At 33.3% G+C, this 18,200-nt stretch overlaps 1 long non-coding RNA gene across 3 annotated transcripts; it reads right to left on the reverse strand.

Moving 5' to 3' along the window:
• Positions 1–12,166: 12,166 nt before the first annotated feature.
• Positions 12,167–17,783, reverse strand: LOC148273862 (uncharacterized). Of its 3 annotated transcripts, XR_015824444.1 has the most exons (4): positions 17,019–17,783; positions 15,086–15,201; positions 13,854–14,173; positions 12,167–12,399 (listed from the first exon to the last, which is right to left on the reverse strand). It is a non-coding gene; the product is annotated as an uncharacterized LOC148273862 (long non-coding RNA). The 3 variants fall into 3 exon arrangements; XR_015824445.1 differs by lacking the exon at positions 12,167–12,399 and having other exon boundaries at positions 12,567–14,173; positions 17,538–17,783; XR_015824443.1 differs by lacking the exon at positions 12,167–12,399 and having other exon boundaries at positions 12,572–14,173.
• Positions 17,784–18,200: the final 417 nt, after the last annotated feature.

Consider the following 18,200-nt stretch of genomic DNA (forward strand, 5'->3'; position numbering starts at 1 on the left):
ATAAGTGAAGATAAAAATAATATAACGTAAGGTCGGTTTAATATAAGTGAAGATAAAAATAATACAACGTAAGGTCGGTTTAATATAAGTGAAGATAAAAATAATATAACGTAAGGTCGGTTTAATATAAGTGAAGATAAAAATAATACAACGTAAGGTCGGTTTAATATAAGTGAAAATAAAAATAATTACCTTTTGAAATTTCTAATAAACATGTGTTATAAAAATAACTATATAATTTATTCCGGGCGCGATTAATTTTTTTAAAGTGCTAAAGAATACGGAAACAGCAACAGGAAAGGTGAAATAGCAGTCAAGTAGAAGACAGCAGTATGATAAAACTCAATTATTATTATTAGATTTGATCTGGGTTTTTATGTTTTTTGTGATTTATTTCTATTTTCAGGTTTTCGTATTGAAAATATTTTTTTTATATATATCTCGTTCTTAATCTATTTTTACAGGTTCTAGTCTGATAATTTTTTTTTTTCATGTTTTTCGTGCGTTCTCTCTTTTTACAGGTTTTCGTACGGTAATTATTACTTTTTAATTGTTTTTCGTGCTTTTATCTTTTTACAGGTTTTCGTATGGTAAATAATTTTTTTTTGAATGTTTTTAGCGCTTTTTTCTCTTTACAGGTTTTTGTAAGGTAATTATGTATTTTTCCATTCTAATGACATTTTTTTAAGTTATCGCATAACAAAATATAATGTTGCCCGTACCTATCTACATAAAACATATATCAAGTTTATTTTTACTCGCCAACAAACTCTTAAATCTATCATGTACTTATGTCTTTTTTTACTGGTTAAATAACCTAATAAATATTATCAAACAAAAACTCATAAAGGTGATTCTAAACGAAAATATTTAACTATGAAAAATATGATTTTTACGTTGATTTTCAACGGAAATTTTACAAACCTATTTTCGGAAACTTTACACTATATTGATTGTAACAAATACCATAACAATATAATTTAGATCCTTTTCATAAAATGGTGTACAAAATTAAAAAAAAACATATTATTTTGTACACTATTTTGTGAAAATTACCTAAATTATATTGTTATGGTATTTGTTACAATCAATATAGTGTAAAGTTTCCGGAAACCAAGTTTTGTAAAGTTTCCATTAAAAATAAACGTAAAAATACCAATTTTCAATAAAAAAATATAAAAACGTCATTTATGAGTAATTAGTTTCACATTTTCGTTAAGAATCACCTTAACTCTCGAATGAAAATAATCAAATATGTATTTTATCATGGTTTTTTACCTCTTTGAGAAAAATATTTTTTCCTCAGTTTTATACGTTTCATAATCACATTTTTTTACACGCGATACGTAGAAATTTTTGATTCTCGGTTACGGCTAAATTTATCGACGGTGATTGATATATTCTCTTTGAATGGTTTAACGGAACAATTGTTACGCGAGAGTTCCGGATACGTCAAATATGAAGAAGCAAATTTTCTTGTCAAAAAAGTGTGATACTTCATCATGCACGCACGCCGATTATTCCTACTCTTGACATGTCCATCTTCGACTATTCGATGGATTCGATCGTACCATGTCTTTCTCGGTCTTCCTTGTTTTCTACATCCATCAACATTCGCACCGTAGATCCTTTTAGCAATTCTTTCGCTGTCCATTCGCTCTACGTGATACAGGATAATTTAAATTGTTAAGTGCAATGCGAGAGATCCACGAAACGCAAGGTAAGCAATTTTTTTAATTCTAGTAAAGTAACAAATTATCAAAAAGTTTATTTCAGGACATTAGTTTTAAATAATATGATACATAAATAAAAGGACAAATATAGTAACTTACTGAGTTAATACGTATATTCTGAAGTTAAAAGTATTCAAGAAATTCATCATAATTTTGAAGTATGTAAAATTTCATTTCATTAATATTAATTTTCAAACAAAAATAACTTTCAGTATAAGCACTCCCTGTGAATATTGGAAAACCAATTGAAAGACCTTGAGTCGTTAGGTTCGAATCCTAACAAAACTTTTTTAAACGAGTTGACAGCAGGCGATAGCTGATGTGAAAGCCATATGCTCCAACTGTAAAGCGGAAACATAGTGATGATTGTTGAAAATTTTTCCGGTTCGATTCCCGACTAAACCTTTTTTTGCAGAATTTTAAAGCTGATACAGACCTCAAGAGGCTATTTATGGATGCCATATACTCCCAACTTTGAAAAGATGATTGTTGAAAATCGCTGGGTTAAATTTCCGACAAAATCTTTTTTTATAGTAGTTTAAAGCCGATAGAGATGTCTAAAGGCCTTTTGTGAAATATGCTCCAAATGTAAAGCAAAAACGGAGTGATGATTGAAAATTTCTGGGTTCGATTCCCGACTAAACCTTTTTTTGCAGAAGTTTAAAGCTGATAGAGACGTCTAGAGGCTGTTTGTGGAAGCCATATGCTCCAACTGTGGAGCGGACATGGAAAGATAATCGTTGAAAATTGCTGGGTTAGATTCCCGACAAAATCTTTTTTTACAGTAGTATAAAGCCGATAGAGATGAGAGCCAAGAGAGAGAGATAGAGATATCTAGGAGCTGTTTGTGGAAGTCATATGCTCCAACTGTGGAGCAGACATGGAGTGATGATTGTTGAAAATCGTTTGGTTTTATTCCAAACAAAAACTTTTTTACTGCATTTAAAAGCCAAAATAGACGATAAGCGACGACAAGAGATTGTTTGTGGAAGTCATATGCTCTAACTACAGAGCGGACATGGATTAAAAATATTTTGGTTAGAAGTTTAAATCCGATAAAGATGTATAGAGGCCGTATTTGGAAGCCGTATATTCCAACTATAAAACTAAAATAGAATCATGATTTTCAAAAATCGTTTGGTTCGATTCCTAACAAAAGTATTTTTTTTAAACAAGTTTACAGCAGGTGACAGCCGATGTGGAAGCCATATGCTCCAACTGTAAAGCGGAAACGGAGTAATGATTGTTGAAAATTTCTGGGTTCGATTCCCGACTAAACCTTTTTTTGCTGGAGTTTAAAGCTGATAGAGACGTCTAGAGGAAGTTTGTGGAAGCCATATGCTCCAACTTTGGAGTGGACATGGAAAGAGGATTGTTGAAAATCGCTGGGTTTGATTCCCGACAAAATATTTTTTACAGGAGATTAAAGCCGATAGAGATGTCTGGAGGCTGTTTGCGGAAGACATATGCTCCAACTGTAAAGCAGAAACGGAGTGATGATTGTTGAAAAATTTCTGGGTTCGATTCCCGACTAAACCTTTTTTTGCTGAAATTTAAAGCTGATACAGACGTTTAAAGGCTGTTTGTGGAAGCCATATGCTCCAACTGTGGAGCGGACATGGAGTGATGATTGTTGAAAATCGTTTGGTTCGATTCCTAACAAAAGTATTTTTTTTAAACAAGTTTACAGCAGGTGACAGCCGATGTGGAAGCCATATGCTCCAACTGTAAAGAGGAAACGGAGTAATGATTGTTGAAAATCGCTGGGTTAGATTCCCGACAAAATCTTTTTTACAGGAGTTTAAAGCCGATAGAGATGTCTGGTGGCTGTTTGTGGAAGCCATATGCTCCAACTGTGGAGAGAACATGGAAAGATGATTGTTGAAAATCGCTGGGTTAGATTCCCGACAAAATCTTTTTTACAGGAGTTTAAAGCCGATAGAGATGTTTGGTGGCTGTTTGTGGAAGCCATATGCTCCAACTGTGGACAGAACATGGAAAGATGATTGTTGAAAATCGCTGGGTTAGATTCCCGACAAAATCTTTTTTACAGGAGTTTAAAGCCGATAGAGATGTCTGGTGGCTGTTTGTGGAAGCCATATGCTCCAACTGTGGAGAGAACATGGAAAGATGATTGTTGAAAATTGCTGGGTTAGATTCCCGACAAAATCTTTTTTACAGGAGTTTAAAGCCGATAGAGATGTTTGGTGGCTGTTTGTGGAAGCCATATGCTCCAACTGTGGACAGAACATGGAAAGATGATTGTTGAAAATCGCTGGGTTAGATTCCCGACAAAATCTTTTTTACAGGAGTTTAAAGCCGATAGAGATGTCTGGTGGCTGTTTGTGGAAGCCATATGCTCCAACTATGGAGAGAACATGGAAAGATGATTGTTGAAAATCGCTGGGTTAGATTCCCGACAAAATCTTTTTTTACGGTAGTTTATAGCCGATAGAGATGTCTGGTGGCTGTTTGTGGAAGACATATGCTCCAACTACGGAAGGCGGACATGGAGTGATGATTGTTGAAAATAGTTGGTTCGATCCCAACAAAATCTTTTTTAGTGGAGTTTAAAGCCGATATCCGATAGAGACGTTAAGAGGCTGTTTGTGGAAGCCGTATGCTCCAACTGTGGAGAGGAAACAGACTGATGATTGTTGAAAATTTCTGGGTTCGATTCCCGAAAAAACATATTTTTTACAGGAGTTTAAAGCTGATAGAGACGTAACAAGACTGTTCATGGACGCCATATGCTTCAACTTGGAATGTTAAATGTGTTATATTTTTATTTTATCCAGTTTAACAAAAAGAGGTTAAATTGAGGTCTAGAGGATGATCATTTTAATAACACCTCTGTTACTAGAATTTTTACATTGATAATTGTTATATGAAAAATATCTCATGAGAGTTTAATTTAATGATTTAGGCATAGTAAAATATTATTTATTTATTTACAACATACCTCATAAATAATTTATTACATACAATGACACAGCTTATAGTGACACAACTGGAAATGACGCGTGCCTGTGAGTTCGCCCTGACTCAGAAGAAAATTACTGCAAAGTCTATAGCAACTATAATGCAATTATGCAGGGTTTCTTGTCATTCTCAAGTCGATACTAATTAAATTTGTAGATATTTAAGCAACTTTTCTTAGATGGTAATTTTGATATTTCGGGGCTGTATTTCTAATGGAATGGTTATCATTATTTGTGTTTCGATTTGGAATTCACTTTTATATTTATGGGTTTGTAGTTTGGTTTTCACCAATGTCAAATTCGGTTTAGAGGTTTGCCTAATTTTGTAGTATGGTGTAATTTGACATTGGGATAATCATTGATAGCAGTTAATTCATATTTAAAAATCGCGAAATAAATATTTTTTTACAAACAACACACTTTTTAAAATTAGTTTCGTTCTTTCTTTGATGTGTGAAACAAAAAACAAAGACTTGTGGTCTAGACTGGTTTCGGGTATGCGGAGGGAGCTTTCAATGATTATATTAATGTAGTCGGATATTTAAAATGTTGATTTTCTATTACTAATGTGGTTTAGTTAGAAAATTTATATAGAAATATAAACCTTTATGTAAGTTTGATTTGCTCCGACCAATGGAATGGGATACAAATGGTTTTACTGTTGACACTTGATGCTCGAAGCAAATGATGTTTTTCTTTGCTCAATTATATTTATTCTAGATTCCTGATGCTTTTATGCAGCCATTGGAGCGAATTTTTTTACTGAAAGTATCCTATGTGTAATCTTTTTCTGTATAGATATTTTTAAAGCTGCTCATTTATCTTTCTACTTAACAATATTTTATGTTTGTTTTAATTCATGATTTACAACTGAATTATGTTTTCTTCTAGATTCCTGATGCTTTTAAACATATGCGTTTCCTTATCTGAAACCGTACTTCAATTACTTAATCATTAAAGCAAATTAGATAATTTTTTTACTGAAATAATCCCATGTGTTCTCTTTTTATGTATAGATATTTTTGAAGCTGTTCATTTATTTTTCTACTCAACATAATTGTATGCTAGTTTTAATTCATAATTAACAACTGAATTACTTTTCTTTCAGGTTGATTCTCCATATCAGTGTTACTAATAAATAATGTTTTTCTACAGGTATTTAAAACTTTAAACGTTTTTGTTTTTCATCCAAATATCCACTATTGATACTTGAACTGTGTACACACTATGTTTTACCTTAGATTTAAGGCTTTTAAAGTACATTTTTACCATGCATTACTCTTATATTTTATTGTATTTTATTTTTAGATAGATTAGAATTGGACACTTATTTTTGCATATGTATTTAAGGTGCTTTCCCTAAATTTTACATTCTTAATTGTTTTTTTTTTGTGTTTTGTCAATATGTTAATAATATTGATGCTATTGATTATTGCTCATTTATCTTTCTACTCAACAATATTGTATGTTAGTTTTAATTCATAATTAACAACTGAATTATGTTTTCTTCTAGATTCCTGATGCTTTTAAACATATGCGTTTCCTTATCTGAAGCTGTACTTCAATTTATACTTTATCATTAAAGCAAATTAGATAATTTTTTTACTGAAATAATCCCATGTGTTCTCTTTTTATGTATAGATATTTTTGAAGCTGTTCGTTTATTTTTCTACTCAACATAATTGTATGGTAGTTTTAATTCATAATTAACAACTGAATTACTTTTCTTTCAGGTCGATTCTCCATATCAGTGTTACTAATAAATAATGTTTTTCTACAGGTATTTAAAACTTCAAACGTTAAAGTTCTTCAGATAATACTTTGTTTTTCATCCAAATATCCACTATTGATACTTGAACTGTGTACACACTATGTTTTACCGTAGATTTTAAGCTTTTACTGTACATTTTTACCATGCATTACCGTTATATTTTATTGTATTTTATTTTTAGATAGATTAGATGTGGACACTTATTTTTGTATATGTATTTGAGGTGCTTTCCCTAATTTTTTTTGTGTTTTGTCAACTTGTTAATAATATTGATGCTATTGATTTGCTATTAACCTATTGATGTGCTATTTAATGCTATTGATGTTCTTAATAATCAAGTAATACGACTAATGTTTTTTAAATACTTGTTTTGTTTTCAAAATAATGTAACGAGGAAAAGGTTTAACTCATCTCCTCTGATTACCTGCGGTGTCGAGGCTTTACACAAGCAGCATTGTCCAGTTTCGGGGTAGCAACCTTGCGCCTCGTCGGAATTCGGAATGTGGCCTGGGGTACGCGACCAAAAACTCAGGTAATAATGCCAAAAGTTATCAGATTTTATTTTACGGAAATACCACATTGTAAAACGAGGCTAGCACAGAGACATGCATATTTTATAGGTCCAATAATTTTTTATTATTTTTTTACTGATAATATTTCATTAATCCTACACTTTCAAAATTTTCCTCATTTTAAAAAACACGCACTATCCTGGATTCAAACTAAAGATATTAACTTTCTACGATATATAGGGAATATTTTTTTTTTCTTTTTTAATTACTTAAAAATAAAAAAAAGTACCTCCTTATCGTTTTCAGAATATTTTCTTTTCTCTTTCTTATATTATACAAAAATATTATAAGACGATCATCTTACCTTTATGTAACAAAAATTATCAGGATACGCTGCGATTGGTGTACCAAATGCAGTGCCCTATGCACCATTAGGTGTGGAAAGGTAGTGATGATGATTAAGATTATTTCACTTTTGTAATTCCTAAATTTTTATTATGATGATTTTGATGTTTCCCTCATTTTTATTTTTATGTAAGTATCGTATTATCAGCGCTATGATTTTTTTAAGATTTATATTTCTGAAAAAACTCTGCGTGTGACATCAGAGGTTTTTCTCTGTATATTCTTCCGATTGGTTCATTTGCGGAAAGCAAACCGGATACCTTCCCAGCTCTCATGTCATTGGTTGGTTCATATGAACCAATGACGTTGTTCAAAGTAGTGCGTTTTTATTTAAATATTTTTCGTACATTTTCAAGAAACTTTGTAGCACAATTTAATGCTCTTATTTTAACAGCGCGCAAGAATTTTTTTTATCCAATTTCCTATAGGGCTGAAGTTCCTCATTAAGGTGATTCTAAATGAAAATATAAAAATAATTATTCATAGATGGCGCTTTTGTAATTTTTTATTGAAAAATGGCACAAAAATAAGATAAATAATTTTTCTTTTTGTACACCATTTTATGAAAAGGATCTTAATAAATTATATTGTTATGGTATTTGTTACAATCAATTTAGTGTGAAGTTCCGCAAACCAAGTTTTGCAAAATTTCCATTTAAAATAAACATAAAAATGGCATTTTTCAATTGCAATTAAAAAAATTATAAAAGCGCCATCTATGAATAATAAGTTTCATATTTTCGTTTAGAATCACCTTAAACTTATGCTCAAACTGGAATATTTAAATTTAAAATATTTTCAATCAATTTAAATAAAATAATTTAATGAATTTTGATATCAAAAATGTGATTTAATGAAATGTTTATATGAGTACATAGTTTTAAGATCTTAAATAGCATAAATCATAATGAGAAAATACTTCTTTCACAAAATTTATCTTCTATTATAAATAAATTTTTAAAATCATGGTATTCAGACCAAGAAGATACTTTTTCTTACACACATCTGCACCTTCATTGTGCAAGAGTCACTGCATTGATTCACTAATTATTGTCTATCATTTGTGAATTGAAACAATTGTTTTTTTCTCTTTTTTTTATAGTTCACCAAAGCGCAGATTACTCCTGTCGAGAGATGTCCCGTTTTGTCCTTCACTCTAAGAGATCTTGTGAGGCGGTCTCTACGCGAGGCTTAATTGAAGAGATGAATCAAACAATCTTAATACTTAACCATGCTTAATATGCATTTTTAAATATTTCAATATTAAAGATTATCCTTTCGTTTAAATAGTCAATACAAAATTACGTTTAAAAACATAACTTCCTTGAGGTCTTCAAGTAGGGTCCGCATGTAGTAGTGTAGACATGAACAACCTTTTAGACCGCGAGAACCTGATGCCTTGTAAACTGGACAAATGCGGTTAGGGTATGGGAACCATCCATAGTACCTGCAATATTATTAAAGAAATATGCAATTGCCCTATGTCTCCCTATATCATTAATCTTGCAACATTCATTTGGGACCGGAGAATTGCCATCGGGATGGAAGAGAGCAACTGTTGCATCCATTTTCAAGAAAGGCGACAATCTGGACCCCATAAACTACAGACCCATAAGTCTTACTTGTATCATCTGTAAGTGCATGGAGAAAGTTATTGTCAAAAATTTAAGGGAGTTTCTACAGAAGGAGCAAGAGATCTACTGTCACCAATTTGTTACAATGTTCAAATATGATATTTGGACTGAGGAGTATGAAAATCACAATCCATTGGATGAACTAAACCTTGACTTTGAAAAAGCATTTGATCGTATTCCAATAAAAAGAAGTCGGAGCACATGGATATCCTTTGGTAAGCTACTAAGATGGATTAAAGCTTTCCTGAACAATCGTATCATTCAAATAAAATAGGCAACACCTTACCTACAGATCACAATGTACTTAGCGGAGTTCCACAAGGTTCAGTCCTTGGCCCAATCCTCTTAATCCGGTACATTAATCATCTCAAAATAGCCATAAAATCTCAAATCAGATGATACCAAACTGTTTGCAAACCCCCTTCTATACTCTGGACGACTCCGGGATTCGGACCACATCAATGAATGGAACAAAAACCGGCTAAACTCGCTAAACGCTGAAAAATGTACTGTTCTTCACCTAGGCAAAAACAACCCTTTGTATACTTATCTTTTGGGTAGTGTCCAACTCAAACATCAAAAAGATCACGGCATAATCATATCGATGGATTTAAAATGGGAAGTTCACGTCACATCTATTGCCAAGAAAGCCTGGTAAATAATTTAATTGATTAAAAAGGCATTCCAAAATATTACTCCAGAGATATTTCTTAAAATATACAAGACCTATGTTAGACCTTTATTGGAGTACGGTATCAAGTATAGAGTCCTTACTTTACTAAAGACATCGAGCTATTGAAAAAAGTTCTAAGATGTGCTACAAAAATCCCTAAATTACTCATAAAGATGCCTTACCACGGGAGATTAAAAGCATTGGACTCACATCATTAGAAGAACAACAGAAGAAAAAGGACTTGATAGAAACTTATAAGATAATAAATAATTGCTATGACCAATGTTTTCAGAAAATTGTTTTCAGGCGTTGCCTAGTAGGTGAATTGGTTCAGCCGGATGAATCTCACCCCATGATAAAGTTTTCAGCTCTTTTACTCAACAAAAGTCAACAGACAGAAGAGTTGAGGAAATGTGGATGTTCAAACATAAGTGGAATGGTAAATGTTACAGTGTGTAAAGTGGCCACTTAAACCAGTCAACGACAGGTCATGAGCCTTCCATGTTCCTTCTCAAAAACGTTTTCCCTCTCTGTTGCAACAAATTTAGATCTGAATAACTCGCCAGGGAGGAAATCCAGCCAGTCTGCAAACATTTGGAGATACTCAAAACATTGTTGAATCAACTAACTAGTAAAAGGAGAAGTATAAAAATTGGAAAATTGTTTTCAGGCGTTGCCTAGTAGGTGAATTGGTTCAGCCGGATGAATCTCACCCATATGTGATAAAGGTTTCAGCTCTTTCACTTAACAAAAGTCAGCAGATGGAAGAGTTGAGGAAATGTGAATGTTCAAACATAGGCGGAATGGTGAATGTTACACAGTGTGTAAAATGACCACTTAAAGCAGCCAATGACAGGTCATAAGCCCTGTAGGTGCCTGGATTTCTATATTAACTTCTCTTAAATGTTCTTCATCTCTGTTGTAATATGTTAATATAAACAGCTCCCCAGGGAGTTGAATCCAGTCCTTGTCTACAAAAATTTGGACAAACTCAAAATATTGTTGATAAATTACCGGGTCCATGAAGAAGTATAGAAATTGAAAAAATAATATTTTCAGGCGTTGCCTAGTATGTAGGTGAAATAATTCAATTAGATGAATCTCACCCGCATAAATAAAGGTTTCAGCTCTTTAACTTCACAAACATCAACAGATGAAAGAATTGAAGGAATATAGATGTTCAAATATAGGCAGAATGGTGAATGTTACACAGTGTGTAAAGTGGCCACTTAAACCAGCCATTGACAGGTCATAAGCCCTGTAGATGCCTGGACTTCTATATTACCTTCTCTTAAATGTTCTTCATCTCTGTTGTAATATGTTAGTATAAATAATAGATTAAATTTTGGCGTATTTTTATTATTTTTTTTTTTATTTTGTTATTTTTTATTTTATGATCAATATATTATATTGTGATATCTTTTACTGTTTCGTGAACTGAAAATAAATAAATAAATTTAATGAAATTTTACATTCTTTATTCATTATTCCATATCCGCTCCCTAGTTGGAGCATATGGTGTCGTCAAAGATCCTTTAAGCATCTCTGACGGCTGCCAGCTCCTGTGTATCCTCCCAAGTCAGGCTCCCGTCCCGTCATTCTGACACGAACAGTCAGCAGTGGACGTCCAGGACGTCGAGAACCTGATGCCTTGTAAAGTAGGCAAGTGTGGTTAAGGCTCTCAGGAGGCATCTGCAGCACATGGCCAAGCCAACCGTATCGCCTCCGCTTAATGACAGCTGTCATCGGAGTTTGCTGCGTCCGTTCTCTTATTACTTCATTCCTCACAAAGTCAAACCACGCACACCTTAGATTCTTCTGACATCTATTCTCAAAACTCAAGAGTTTTGCTGTTTTCGGCCCTAGTGAGGTGCCACAGTTCGCATCTGTACAGGAGAATAGGTGTTATGCAGGCGTTATATAGGCGGCACTTGGTAAAATAATTTAGTCAGATGAATCTCACCCGCATCATTAAAGGTCTCTGTTCATTTACTCAACTAAAATCAACAGATGGAATGGAAGTTATATGTATATTTAAACATGGGCAGAATGGTGACTTTTACACGGCGTTTAATAAATGAAAAATCATAGGCTCAATAAATGCCTAGACTTCCATGTTATTCTAGAGAACAATGTTATTTAGGAACGTATTAAAATGAATATTTGTTGTATTCAAAATGTCTTCCTATATAATATTTAATTATTCATTTTACATAAACGGCATAAATTGCCTTCAACATATATTGAACATAAATATGAAAAAAAAAATACATAAATAAAAACATAACAAAAAATTATAAAATTGCATAACTATAACAATAGCAACAAGTAGGTATAATAGGTAGTAGGTACATAAGCAACCAAAAATATTAACGAAATAAATACAAAAATATGAAAAAACAAAAAAAGGAAAAACATTTTTAAATATAAAGAAAAGTTTAAAAATAATATTGCGAGAGAAAAAAAGAAATCAGACTCGTTTTATAACTATCAAGTCCAGAACCAAATATATCAGCCTTGTCCTCATACTGATTGCCATATCTATGGAGCCTAGGGATAGGCGAGTGCGTGTGATAGTTGGTTCTAGAACTTGCAGAACAAAAAGGAGATCTGTGGCGGGTATGTCGACCAGGTACACGGAAACACACCAACTCCGGCAAATCTGGACAGCCAATTAATGAATTGATCACCTTGAAAAGTAATATTAGGTCAGTTAGGATTCTTCTATCAGAAAGTCTTTAAATATTTGCTGAAGACAACAATTGATTATAATTAAATAAAGCAGCTGGAATATGAAGTTTAAAATAAATATATTTCAGAAATTTCTTCTGGACGCGCTCGAGTGAATCAGAATGTACACAATAATGGAGCGACCGGCGACCAGACTGGAGAAATATATTCTAAACGACTTCTAACCAGGGAGCAATAAAGTGACTTGATTGGTGCGATACTTTCAAATTTATTAGTAACCCTACAAATAAATCCCAACATACTTAGCGCCTCATTTGAAATCCTGTCAATATGTTTGATAAATGTAAGTTTATTATTGTAAGTCTTTTATCAAAGAAATGATTTCAGTAAAACATGTCATAGCATATTTCATATCTCCGTTTAACCTAAAGAGAGATTAAGGTGATTTTAAATGAAAATATGACACTAATTATTTATTGATGGCGCTTTTATAATTTATTGAAAACTGCTATATTTAGGTTTTTTTCCGATGGAAATTTTACAAAACTTGGTTTGCGGAAACTTTACACTATTTGACTGTAACAAATACCATAATAATCAAATTCTTTTTAGTCCTTTTCACAAAATGGTGTACAAAACAAAAAATAAGATAAGTTATTTTTGGATTCGTACACCATCTCACCTGTAGGCACATATTGTCTTAAATAATTTTGATTTAATTATTAATTGAATCAGCATTCTGTTATTAGTGTTACACGATTTTATTATTTTACGAGAACACTACTTCACTATGAATCATATAATGGAAAGTAACCACTCATGCCATAATCAAACTCTTAACTCCCTGCACCAAGTAAGTAACAGAGGCTGTAACATGAATAATCTCAAAATAATAGAAAGTCACGAAAAGTTTAACTGTCGGAACAATTTAATGAATAATCACGCAGTTAATCACCCCTCGTCTTAATTGACAATGTTCCCTTGGCAGTGTGATACTGGACCTTCCTCACTTCACTTGCCACCCCCGTAGACATGGACCCCCATCTGTCAACACCTTAGCCGAGTATCAAATCTTAGTTTTAATTATTGCAACATCTACTATGTGCTAGATTTTAAGAACCAAATTTAACTTAATATTATTTCCCATCATTGATCATGTTTCCGTATCCGTACTTTGGACAGCTATTCGTATTTATGCTCACACCTTAGATAACCACCCTACTGCTTTAGGTTCGATCACTGATTCATTTGTTTGTTTTTTGTATAGATTCTATGATGACACTGAACAATATTATGTGTGTACTATATTAGTTTTATACCTATCTGCCGTCGTTGGGAGGAGTGCTTTCCTGAGACTAGCAGTATTTTTGGAAAATAATAAAATCGTGTAACACTAATAACAAAGTTTTATTTTTGTTAGAATTAATTTAGATCATTTGAATAATTAAAATACATTGAATTTTACATATAACTCCATTCCTAATTTAAATCTCGGTCCAACTGGATAATTGTTGTGCATGTTTTAAGTGCCTTAGAAAAACTCTCCGCTTTTATTATAGACATTAGGGCAGTTTTCTGAAGCCAGTTTAGCGTACGCAACCAAGGGCTCTTTTTTGACAACGGTTTTGCCGCTGCTGAACTTATTCCAAAGATGAACCGCATACGAGCCGTTTATAAGATCTAACACCATTTCAGTTTTGTGGCTGTCATAAAATAATCTCCAGTGTTTAGATGGCACGGGGTAAAACACTATCGATGGGTATACGCGAAACCCTGAAAATAACAATGTTTAAAATAACATGTCCATGATCGTTGACACACACGCTTGCAAAATCATTCCACCTGAAATACAGAGCAACAACCGATGAAGCAAATCATCGTTTTATATAGAATACAATTATTCTTATTCTCATTCTTAGAGAGGTGGGGGTCGGTGCTTTTCAAGCTCCTGACGTCACTACGACCTGTGAAGATCTATTGTGTGGGTCCCCGTGAATAGTTATCGCCCTCTAAGCCCAGGTCTATAAAGAGCCTGGCTACTGTGTGAAAGGAGAGAGTTTACATTTTGCTAAATCTCCCCCTCCAAGCCCAGATCCATAAAGTTCGCTACTAGGTAGGGGGCGAGCTCTTTAATATCCTCAGGTTTAACCAGTGGTCCCACGAGGATGAGGCTCCTTTTATGATGTAAAGCGTCACATTCACATATAATGTGTATAGGTGTGTCCTCATCTGCACTGCAGAACCTACATCTAGAAGTTTCGGAAAGGTTCATTCTAGCGAGGTGTTTGTTTAATCTGCAGTGCCCTGTAAGGGCTCTAGATCGAATACAATACAACATGTTCTGCAAGACTAACAGTATTGCACATCAAACTCCGGATAACTTAAAAACATTGTTACCTAGCGCTGAGATTGTAAAATTCTGCCTTCATATTCATTATTATATTATATAATATGATATTGACATCGTTATGTTTTAATTGGTATGTAAATTACGTGCCAGTAACGCGTTCTCTATCTCCTAACTTTCGTTCAGAATCACACTGGTAGTCTCGAAATTTCAATAATAGCATCTCGAGTCTCGATATTAAAAATTTCTCAATACTCTCGAAACTTAAAAAGTCTCAAATCTTATTTAAAATTGGTAGGCATTGATAAATAAAAAATCATTAATTCCATTGTTTTTACCTTTGCAAACTTTCGTAGTTTTATTATTACTATCGGTATGTTGGCATGTTTTCCTCATTACTCTCGACACAGCACCCGTATTAATATTATCCCAACCTTTAATCGCCGCCTGTTCCCTGTAAAAACATTTTATCATTTAAAACTATTTATTGATACTAACAGGCAGCAGTCGGCTATCGCTGGCTGTTACATGATAGAAAATTCGGCCCTTCGAGCCTCGCTTTATCGGCCCTGCGGGTCTCAGATGATTGGCCCTTCGGGCCTCATTTTAATTATTAGAATCTCGGGCACTGTGAAATTTCACCCTTTTGAGCCTCACAATTTTTAAATTATTTTTGCTGTTAGGAGCAATCTAAATATAATAATGAACCGGGGCGTGGTCCCGTGGCTAGTGTCGCGGACCCAGGGATTAGAGGTCTGAGCATCGCACCAGGCTCTACCACAACTTGATTCTCATTTTCTAATAAATAAATAAATTGGGTATATCATAAAAACACAAAAAGAAATAAAAAAATAATAATCTGTCACTCAGAATAACGCCTCAAAAACCACACAGTTATAATATATCAAATATCCCGGCGGCCTCCGTGGCGAAGTGATTAAGACGCTTGACTCACGTAAGGAAAGTTCCGGTTTCGATTCCTGGTGATAACACAAAAAATAAATGTGATTAAAGTTATTGTTTCTACCAGTCTGTTATTATTAATATAATTCACCACAAACTAAGTCTTATTTATATATACAGGTGTTCTTTAAACCCTGTCACATCCAAAACCACGATGATCAGTATGGGCAAAAAGACATATTGGCATTTTGAAAATTCCCCTCACTTCTCCCCTGCAGAAGTAAGCAACCATTTGTTTTTTATATTTATTTTTTTTAAATTTTCATTGTTCTAAATATTTTTAAAATATGCTAATATGTCTTGCCCATACTGGTCATCGTGGTTTTGGATGTGACAGGGTTAAAAGAACACCCTGTAGATAGGTCAAGGTGCCGACAGTGGCTCAAGTACCCTGCACGTAAAATTAGAAGCACCCTCACAGCAAGAAGGTCTCATAGGGCAAACACAATCATTACAAGACAGCTGGTAGCTGTGACAGTGCGAACACGTGGTGCGTTCATTAATTTTTTCAAAACTAAATTTTAAAGGTAAGTTTTCTTGGTTTCTTGACTGATTTGCATGTAAAATGTTCGTAGGTTATTGCTTTTACTGTAAACTGCATGTATTCTGGTTACATATAAAAGTATCTGTATCATGAAAAACTTAGAGATTTGTGTTTGTTTGACTAGAAAATCGAAATGGCCGCATGGAATACAGTGGAACAAATACCGTAGTACACAGCGAATCATAATCCACTGTGTACCTAAGCTATTAGAAGTATTTCTTGTGTTACCCACACTTTAACTAAAGTTTGAATCATAGAGCAATAACCTAATAGAGTCGCCCATATTGAGGTAAACCAATCTATGATTATTGAGCACGAGCTTAGATACAAATTACAGCGATACAACGGGCCGTAGGCACTTGCGTTGAGAATTGCGAGCGCAAACCGAAACCGTCCATTACACGTTTGTTACTAATAGATACTTCTTACTATTTTGCAAATGCAATATAGGTAAGTATTGTATAATTTTTTATAGTAAACGCCGATTTTTCGCCAGTGAACTGTAGTTATTCACGAGGAAAACAAAAAGCAACCCGACACGAGCGTTGACTTAGAGATTACACACGCGTTGACTTATGACTGCGATAACTTAAGCATGTTCATTATTGTTCATTGTTATCGCTCAAATGCTTAGCATGTTTTTAACCACGCCCATAGTTATTTGTGATTGAGCTACCTACTGGTTCCTTATTTTCACATTCTGAACTGTATTCTTTATCCGCCCGGACACATAATAAATAAATATATTGAAATAAAGCACATACTTTAAACAAAGCTCCGCAAAATGGTGACCAAAACCTCTTTTGGCGAAATTCAATACAGCGGTGTTAATTATCGTACGATCTAATTGTTCTCCGACGAAATTCGGCTCAAAATTTTCTAAAGATCTCAGCACAATAATATCCAGGTCCAAAAATGTCCCTCCGAATCTCCACAATGTAATATATCGGAAAATTTCATTTATATGCTCCAATAAATATGCCCTCGACTCCACCATAACCCTTCTTTTCATCCCCCTTTCCGAAGGAGTTTGATCAAAGTAATTATTCAGATCGACTGTTGTTATAAATACATTTTTATATTTCCTTAATTCTTGTACGATTTTGCAATTGCTAGTTATGCACGAGTCTTCCGGAAAGTACAGCGGTACAGTAAATAATAAATACACCCTCAAATTAGGGTTAAGTCTTGCAGCAGACTCCACGGCACAAGCTTGCCTCGCACCAATCGTCACAATCGCCCCTTCCACATTCGATTTAGACGATTCGAGAAAGAAAATTGACCTATCGTCATATGATAACGTGTTCCAATTATCATTTTGATCAGGAACTTTGTTGCATAATATATTGTATACTCTCATCACAAATAATTTTAAGTAATTGAAGTTTAAAAAAAACAGATAACACGCAAAAACTATTAAATACGCCAAAATTAATAATTTCAATCTTTTGAAAAGCATTTTATGAACTTTGTGATCAACAAGCATCTATTTTGATTAATATAATATTTCTGTCTGACATTTCATATTATTTTTTTATGCTCTCCACTTTTGAAATTATTTTAATTCCTCATACCTACCTTACAATTGAGGTAAAAGTAGGTAGGTACGAGGAATTCAAATAATTTCAAAAGTGGAAAGCATAAAAAAATAATATGAAACGTCAGACAGAAATATTATTATATTATTCAAAATGGGTGCTTGTTTATCACAAAGTTCATAAAATTATTTATAAAAGATTGAAATTATTAATTTTGGCGTATTTAATAGTTTTGGCGTATTTAATAGTTTTGGCGTTATTTACTTCTATTTTTAACGTATTGTGCAGTATACACTGACGTATTATTATTTTATAGAAACATAATGTAATATGAAATGGATATTACGAATAAATGCTGTGGTAAAAAGAGTTAGAAAACTTATATACTCGTTCATATTTGTTAGATTA

Source organism: Micrasema longulum, unplaced genomic scaffold, assembly GCF_059751315.1.
Source record: "Micrasema longulum isolate JH-2025_06_02 unplaced genomic scaffold, ASM5975131v1 h1tg001822l, whole genome shotgun sequence".
In the NCBI taxonomy this organism is placed as follows: Eukaryota; Metazoa; Arthropoda; class Insecta; order Trichoptera; family Brachycentridae; genus Micrasema; species Micrasema longulum.